Below are 9,000 nucleotides of genomic sequence, written 5' to 3' on the forward strand. Positions count from 1 at the left end.
CATTATCATCTCTGACAAGCTCGACTATTTGACTTATATTATCAATTTGGGGGGGAGGGGGGGAATGGGAGGTATATTTAATTCCTGAAACGTCTTCAAGCTTCCTCATATTCGAATTCTACTTTGTTTGAGCTTTAGGAAAAAAAAAATTTCAATGGCCATTAACAGAGATAAATTCTCTCTCTGTTCAATAACTTTATAATTTAGTTCCTATACTGAAAATTAATAGAGCCCCAGCTCCTAAGGATCTAAGGGACTGATGGTGCCCACACAGACATCTTTCTGTTCAAATGAACCTTTTACCTGCAGTCCCTGTGTACCTTTCAGTCAGCTCCATTTCAATCAGATTCATTTTCTATTAAATTTTAAAGAATAGGATACAAAATGATAGAATTTCTATAGACCTGCAATTTTTCTAAAATGTCTTTTTCATTTACAAGACTATGGGGAAAACCAACTCAATTTGCCAAATTTGCATAAATATTACGTCGATTTTCCAGGGCTAATCATAACCTTAATCCCCCATTCTGATTTGTGTAATCAAACTTGAAGGGGTTTTATATCTTAAGGAGTACAGCACATCAAGTACATGTTTAGTGATACAGGTTTGATTTTGCCATAGACTTCTTTAAAACACAAGTTTAATCACAAATTTTCATTCTAAATACACCATCTGAAACAAATAGTTGATATTTATTTTATCATCCTGCAGAAGTTCTGCTATGAGACGTCACCAACATTTATTTTTATATATTATTTCTTAATGTTGGGGGAAATTTTGTGTGGCAAGAACACAATCTATGATTTTTTAATATGTACCATAAAATATTCCTGAAATTCTGTATTTGAGTAGCCCAAGAATCTCCCCTTAAAAAGTTTCTGCCACAGTCCAAGGATTCCAGAATCCCCATTAAAAAATCATGAAGCAGCCTGATTTTCCCCACTAAATGCAGCTGACACAATATTTATAACCACATCTCCAAAGTCATTGTTTACCCACAAGGAAACACCATCCAAAATCTGCAAAGGAACAATGTATCAATGCTTTAATTACAGGATGGTGAAGCCCAGGACTTCTCCAAATTCTGTTTTTATTTGTGAGGGGGAAACATCCTCCCTTGGTGGCTCCAAGCAGCTGCCACTTGCAGTGTGCTGCTGCTCTCTGCTGCTTTCCAGCGCCGCTGGAGAGGACGGAGAGCATCCGGAGGTGGCCACGGCAAGGAAATAAACATTTATTTCCAGGGAAAAGCAAGAGCGCTGACACAGGAGGGGAGGAAAATCATTAGACTCGCCACGCCGTGGAATCTCGCAGGAGTCTCCGTGAGCATGGAAAATGCTGTCTTCCACTGATTGCCTGCACCGTGCTCAGCAGGAGAGTTTGCAGGGCCCTCCAAAAGTAAGGAAAGAAGTTATTGTTTAATTCCCACTGCAAAGGAAGCTGCCCAACACAAGCAATTTTCTATCTCTGCTCTGTCACAAACATCCTATAATGGAGTTTTGAGTCCCTCTACCAGAACTCTGTAAAAAGAGGAGGGAAGAAAACAGGAGCTCACTCCCCTAGCCCTACTCTTGAATATTCCTGTCCCAGCACGTGGATTCAGGAGGTTTTCCTTGCCGTGAAGAAGGAGATGGGAGTTCATTCTCAGGAGTGGATCAGGTGAAAATGCCCGGCCAGGAGTTGCAGCGAATTAAAACCAGCATTAGGATCCAACCCCAAATTCCTCTAGTCCTGCACTCATCCCCTTGGATAAAAGGGCACGAGGAACAAGAAGGATGCTGACAGAGACAGAAAGTGCTGTGATTTCATTCTGGATCCTACTCAGCATCTCCATTAACCTCCCTACAATTAGCATTTTTCCAGCTATGACCTAGGAATAAGATGTATTTCTTATGTAACAGACTGAAGAGTTAAATAGTTCCCATTTAACTATTAAAATATTTCGGAATACTGTGTTACCAGTGCTGTGCCATGTCACCTGTAATTCACACGCAGAGTAGAAAACACATGGGGAGGAATCAGGGTCTCTGTGCCAGCCCTTGGGTCACTAAATTCAATTTATCATCCCTGCTTCCTCCCTACACCAGTTTCTAGGTTGGAATTATAAGTAACAAAGGACAAACTCTGTTTCCTACAGAAAATGGCACCTGATGGTTGTTTTAGGAGCACACATTTTCCTGTCTTTTTGAAAAGATATTAATACCTAACTTTCTATGTTGATAAATAACACATCATGGTGAAATTCACATTTTTTTCCTTCCAGTTGCCTGTGAGTGCAGCAAACTGAATTCCCTCAGGCTCAAGAAAAATAGGTCAACAGTGTCCAGGCTTTCTAAACATATTCTTCCCGGAAATGCACCTCCTGGAAAGACTCACCAAGTGCACCATGTATTGATTAAGATTCCTTAAAAGTGGCATTAAAACTTCCACCAAACTTTCCACTGCTCCTCCCAATCACTCTGCAGTTCCTCTGGAAGAAGAAAGGGCTGCTTGGGACCCAAATACCAGGAAATAAATTCATCTTATCTTCAGTTCACAGGGAAATTCACTGGCCTCAAATACATCTTTTAAAGCTCTTTTTCACAGAAAACTCATCTTGGACTGAAAAAAACCGTAACAACAGTAAACTTGATTTAGGCTGAATTAGTAAATGCTTAGTTCTTGCTTTAAATTATGAATTTCTTTTGAAATAAAGCAGGTTATATGATGCACAACGACAAGGTAACTCCAGCAGTTGGGCTGTGCGTGGTTAATGATGCTCCTGTACCTCTTCAGACCAGCTCCAGGGGCTGCATAATTGTTTTTCTGTCAACCTATAAATTCTTGAGTAACAACAAAATTATTGTGATTTTTCTTACTAAATAATTCATATCTCACAAAGTACATAAGCAGGCCCATGAATCACTGAGCATGTAACAATCATATCTAATGGCACTTCTTCTTTTAAGGAACAAGCCAGGTTTGACTTTGTAATCTTGTTCAAAAATCAGTGTTATAATCTGGTATTTACGTTTTAAACTTGCAAGTTTCCTTGGTCAGAGTTTTTGTCTGAAGGGCTGCTTTTAATCATGTTTGCCACTTTTAATTCTATTAGGATTATTAATATCACTGCAAGTAATAAATTGGTTTTATAATGAACTAGAACAGGACTCATAAACTGTGCTTAAAGTGATGCAATTGCTTTTAAAATCACCCTACGTTGGTTGTATTCTACTTTTTAGGAGTTAAATGAAAAACCAACATCTTCTTCTTCTCTAGAAAGAAAATAAACCTTTTAAGAAAACTTGGGAGTATATTAGTAACAATTTTTATTCTATATTCCCTGGCTGCAATGCTGAAGCTGCCAGTTTTTCTTAGGTGTATTTAAACTGAAAAATACAGCCCAAAATTTAAATCATGACTCCTATTTCCAGAAACAGGGAAAGAAGTCAAGATAACTCTCAGAATTATTAACTTACTTTTTTGTAGTGAACATGATTAAGGGGTTACAGCAAAAGTCAATTTAAATTAAATGGCCAAAGTAAATAATACATGAAGCAAAATCCCCTGTGTTTCAGGAAAAGTTGCTCTAAACCAGAGGCCTAAGGGCATTCAACTATTAAAAAATACCTAAATTTCATTCAATAATAATAACATACATCAGGGAGATCTATAATTATGGTTTGTGAAGAGATTTAGGTCAACACACAAGGTAAGGTGAGGACAGATCTAAATTCTGCCCAAGTCAATGGAAGGTCGGCAGGAGAAAAGCTCTGGATGTTGCTCCAGGGGAAGAGAGGGTTTTCAGACAACGTAAGAGTACTAATCATAAATATTTAGGAATTCCAATCCTAACTAATACCTCAATCCAGTATTAATTTACAGTGGGAACTTTGTGCCCTCCTGAGGGTTTAGCAAGTCCATCAACTGGTGATAAAAAAGTGATGCTAGATCTAAAAAGATTTAAATAAAATGAGCTGCCTGGACCATGTTTGCATCACCAGTCCCAAAACTTCAAGAAAACAAGAACCAAACTTCAAGAACCACAATTTGGAGGAGACAACAGCAGAAAAGGGCATTTCTTAGGGTAACTCATTAGCGCTGTGGAGTCTCTGGCGAAACATTTATCAACCATACAAAAAGGTCTAAAAGTGAAATATAGTAATTAAGGGCTGGGTTTTATCGATTGTGTGGCTTAAGTAATTTTTCAGAACACACGTAAGATTTAATAAGTAGTTAAAGATCCTGACTTGGCTACTGCCATTAGCATGTAATTGAAGCGGTAAAAAAGATCAGCTGAACGTATGTTGATTACCACCTTATCTTTGAAAGGCAATTAGGCACCTCAATCATTGCAACAAGATTTGATTGTGCAGCCTTTATTGGACATTGATCTTTCAGCAAAGCAGCTGCATTTTCCATTAATTTACAGTAGCACAGTTTAACTGGGATACCTGAGCCCGCTGACCCGGGTGAGGGGTGACACCAGGAGCTCCTCCAGGTTAAGGTGCCCCCAATAATCATTATTGTTTAAAGAGGTGCTACAAGGAGGAGCCACCTGATCCTCGGGGTTTCGTTTCTCTGAAGTAGTTAAGGGAGGTGAAACAAAGCTCTGGGCTTTTTTTAACATCATCTCTCCCTCATTTAAACATCAGCCTTGGACACAGCAAGGAGATAATTAAGGCAAGGTTTACAAGGGGAATTAAACTTTATTTCAAATGGGAGACGGTGCAAATCAAATCTGTCAAAAGTCAGAAGGGTCATTTTGTGGATCAATTATTCCTGAATGTTAAAGAAGTTTTTGAGACAGAGTGGTACAAATGTTTCTGGCCCTCAATATCTTACATTCAGGCCAAAAAGTGATAAAAAACCAGATGGTAAGAAGCTGGTATTTATATGAAAACAAGAGTGAAAGTCAGATGAAACATTCTATCTTTGAGAACAAGCAACTGGGTTTATATTCATACATGAAAGTTATTTCATTGTGACTTAATAACTCAAGGTTTATCCCTTACAAACAGCCTATTTTCCCTCTGAAGTACTGCAAGTGCTCCTACACAAGCCTTAATGAAAGGAATGAGTGATCCCATATTTGCACTCTGCCCTCAGACATCTCCTAGTTCATCCTTTAGCACCATCAACTTTGTAAGAGCAAGAGGTCTATTGATTTTCATGTAATACAAGAAAATATTACATTTGCTTAATTGTTACACAGTGAGATCATTGAACAAGAGATCAGGGCTCTATTTAATGCTGCAAGCAGCACAGAATTGCAGCAATCAATAGGGTAGTTTGTCAGAGATGTTCTCTAAGGAGACCTGCCCATCACTGTATGGACAGGGGGGTGTGTTGCCTGCATTTATTGGAAAACAGGTAAGCAAAGTCAGCAGTGCCCATTATCAGAAATCAAACAAGCTGCAGTGAGTGGAGCTGCAGCGCCAATGAAGAGCTGTATTTATAGTCTGGTAATTAAAAACCATTTTATCAACCTTGTGTTGAGCCTAAACCTTTACAGCCAGGTATTGATGAGCTCTGTGGCAATGAATGAGCAGTATTTGACTTTAAACTTATGAGCTGCAGTTATTTTACAGGGGAAATCAGCTCTAGAAAAACGCTAACTGCAATTTTTCTTATTAATGAGGGTTGTTGTAATGCCATCTCTTCATCTTTGAGACATTTAACTTGTGCCAAGAACATTCTCCAAAACTTAACAGTGCAAGCACTTCTTTGATTCAAGTGTTTAGTGCTGCTTTCAGAAAAGCCACATGGATTGCTTCATTAAGTGGGAAACACTTCTATTATCTGGAATTAAGTTAAAAAGTATTTAAATGACATTATACTGTAGTCATAGCTTGATAATCATTTACTGAGGAAAAGTGATTACCCTTCAAAACCAGCCCCATCCCATTTTACATTTATTTTTTGACTTATGAAAACTGGAATGACCAACTTCCATCACCAGATGTGAGATCTGGAACTGACAGCATTAATTGCTGGCACTAAATCCAAGCACCAGCAATAGATCCTGTACAGGTCTTCCTGTTTCCATTAATTCCATATTTCCACTATACAAATAGTTCCCCAAAAGCTTTGGCTTTGCCCAGGTTTCCCAGTGAAGTAATTTTGTCATTGTTTGTGCCTAAAAGCTGTGCTCGGTTACAGCTGGAGAAATCAGTTATTTTGCATCAAAAAAATGAGATACTCTTGTAGTATTCTTCTCATTCTCCTCATTAATTAAAAATACCAGCAATTTGTGAATTAGCACAGGGGACTAAATCTTCTACATCACTTAGGTTTTGTACTTACCTATAAAGCCACCAAAAGAAAAATAGTAACACACATCTGGAGCTCGAGAATTGCAAAAGATACAAGCATCAAGTGTATTTTGGATATTTTATTTAAATATAATTTAAAGAAATGTGATACAGCCATTTTGCACTTCTTAGGGTGGGTTTTTTTCCCAAAGGCTCTTCCAGGTGATTGTGAACAGTCAGTGCCATGGATTCACTCAGACACAGTTACAACTGTGACAATCAATGCATTATGAAACATCTGGACAGGCTCTAAACCTGAGCAGCTTTATCTTTTCAGAGACATTCTGAAAATGTCAGTGCATTCAGTTTCCTTGCCCGCAGGCTACAATTCAGTCCTCTACGTTGATAAATGTATCTCTTTAAATTACCACAAGTTTGTCCAGCAGCACCAGCCACTGACTTCCAGATACACCCTCAGAAATTCTTCTCCCAAAGCTGCTCATTCCTCAACTTTACAGACCTCTGCAAAAATAAATCTCTCATGACCAAAAAGTCCATGAAGCTTCCTGAAACAGCACACTGAATATGAGAACACACTGTAAAAACCAAGACTTTTTAGTTGTTTTTAGTCAAAGGCAGCAGATATTTGTAGCAGCTGTGACAGAGAACCCACCAGAGGACAGGTACTCGAGGGCCTGAGTTCAGTACATGGCTCCTTCATCTTCTTTATTTAGAAAATAAATAGTGACTGGGCCATGGCTCGTGTGAACAGTCTCTGTGACACGGGCAAAGAACCAGGAGCCAATTCCATACAGTAAAGTTGGGATGCCTAAGGAAAGATAAAAGCACGTTACACACACAGAGCAAGCCAGGGAAATCCAAACTGCAAATTAATAGTGAGGAATGATGACTCCAGAATGAAATGAGAGGGGAAAGCACTCCTGTAAAAGCTGCCTTACAAGTATTTTGTCTTTATTTAAATGCAGCTATCAGTGCTTAACACCTTTCCTGTGACATGAGGCAGGAAGCAGCAATATGCAGGAATTAGTACAAAAAGAAAACAGGAGGATAACAACATGAAAGAAGTGAAGCATTGCCATGTACACAGGATTTCTACGGATTAAATATATATATATATATATCTATCTCCAAATACTAAACCCAAACTCCCTGCACATCCACTTAGTTATTGGAGTCTATGTCAGAGCAGAAATAAGAAACAAAATAGGCAGTGAATCCATAGATCAACATGAAGCTGCTCTGGGGAAAATCAGATCAGCAGTCAAGACTACCAACTCCAACAGAACTGCAATGAGAAAAAGATGTATATATATATATATAAAGTGACATTTCTTAGCACTGTCAATTTATCCATTTATTACAGACAATATTCTATTTATTATAGAGGGAAAACCAGAAATGGATTTAGGCCCTGAATTCAGAAACACCAATTTTAACGTGCTTTGAAGCTATCCAAGTGCTTAAGCAGGAGTCTGAAAGAAGTGAATTGCCTTTTTAATCATGTTTTCCCATCTTTTAAATATGAAACATGAAGGGTAGTTCTGAGAAAGACAAAAGCGTGACTGGGTGGGGGGAAAAAGAAAATCAGATTTAAATGTGCCGTGAAGAAATCAGTCTTTGTGATTATATTTTCTCACTATGTCAGTCTGGAAAGATCAGAAAATTAAGACTAGCAGCCATGTTTTGAATAAAAGTCTACGAAGACTTGTGAAGAAAAGGAGATTTTAAAAAATTAAATATGAAAACAAAGAAGGTATGAAATGTTATGCCACTGTCGCTGCCGGCATTCAAATAAGCATTGAATCTGCAGCCAAAATTTTGAAATAATATATTCCAAAACTTAACTATCTCTACTTTTATATTAATAAGGTACTGATAAAGCGTTTTTATTATAAAGATTTATATTCCAGCAGCACATTAGGATCAAAGCAGTCTGACCATTCCTTCATCAGACACTGCCTGAAACAGAGTTTCGCTTCAGAATTGCTTAGAGGACAAAAGTTCATCCACAGCATGCGGATTTCCAGCTGGAAAATGCTCCCTAGCAAAGGCGTGAGCCGCTTAAATACCAAGCGTTTGATTTGTCGCTGTCACAAGTGGTCAGAGAAACACGAACTCGGTCAAGCCCCCCCGCGAGGGTCGATTTACGGCTCTACCCCTTCCCTGGGGTTACAACTCGGGAATTCCTGGCCCGAGCCGGAGAAGGAGAGGGGACGGGGCGGAGGAGAGAGAGAGGGAGGAGAGAGAAAGAAGGAGAGAAGGGGAGAGAGAGAGAGGAGAAAAGCGAGAAGGAAGAAGAGGGCGACAGGGAAAGACAGAAGGAGGAGAGAGATAAGAGGAAGGAGAGAGGGAGAGAGGAAGAAGGGGAAAGAGAAGGAGAAGGAGAGGGCGGGGAGCGGAGCTGCCCGATTAGAAGGAATACATTAAATTATCAGAAACATTGTGTGTCAAATTTGAATTTATAGAGAAATAAGGGGAAACCAATTCCTTTAATGGATTAATATTTTCATTAATTTATATAGTTTTGTTTAAATGAAGAGACTATAAGTCAGATACATTTCTATGGACTGAGCTGTAAAAATATGAGAACAATTTACAGCTCCAACTGCATTGGAGACGGGAGCCTCTCCTGTTGTTCCTGCAGCCCAAATCCTTACATGGCATTTTATGTGCACAGCTGCCAAACCTCTGAGGGCTCTGCATGTTTATTCCAGCCTGGACAACTGCAAACTGTTCAGTTTTAAATTA

This window comes from Corvus brachyrhynchos, unplaced genomic scaffold (genome assembly GCF_000691975.1).
Source record: "Corvus brachyrhynchos isolate BGI_N302 unplaced genomic scaffold, ASM69197v1 scaffold200, whole genome shotgun sequence".
NCBI lineage: Eukaryota > Metazoa > Chordata > Aves > Passeriformes > Corvidae > Corvus > Corvus brachyrhynchos.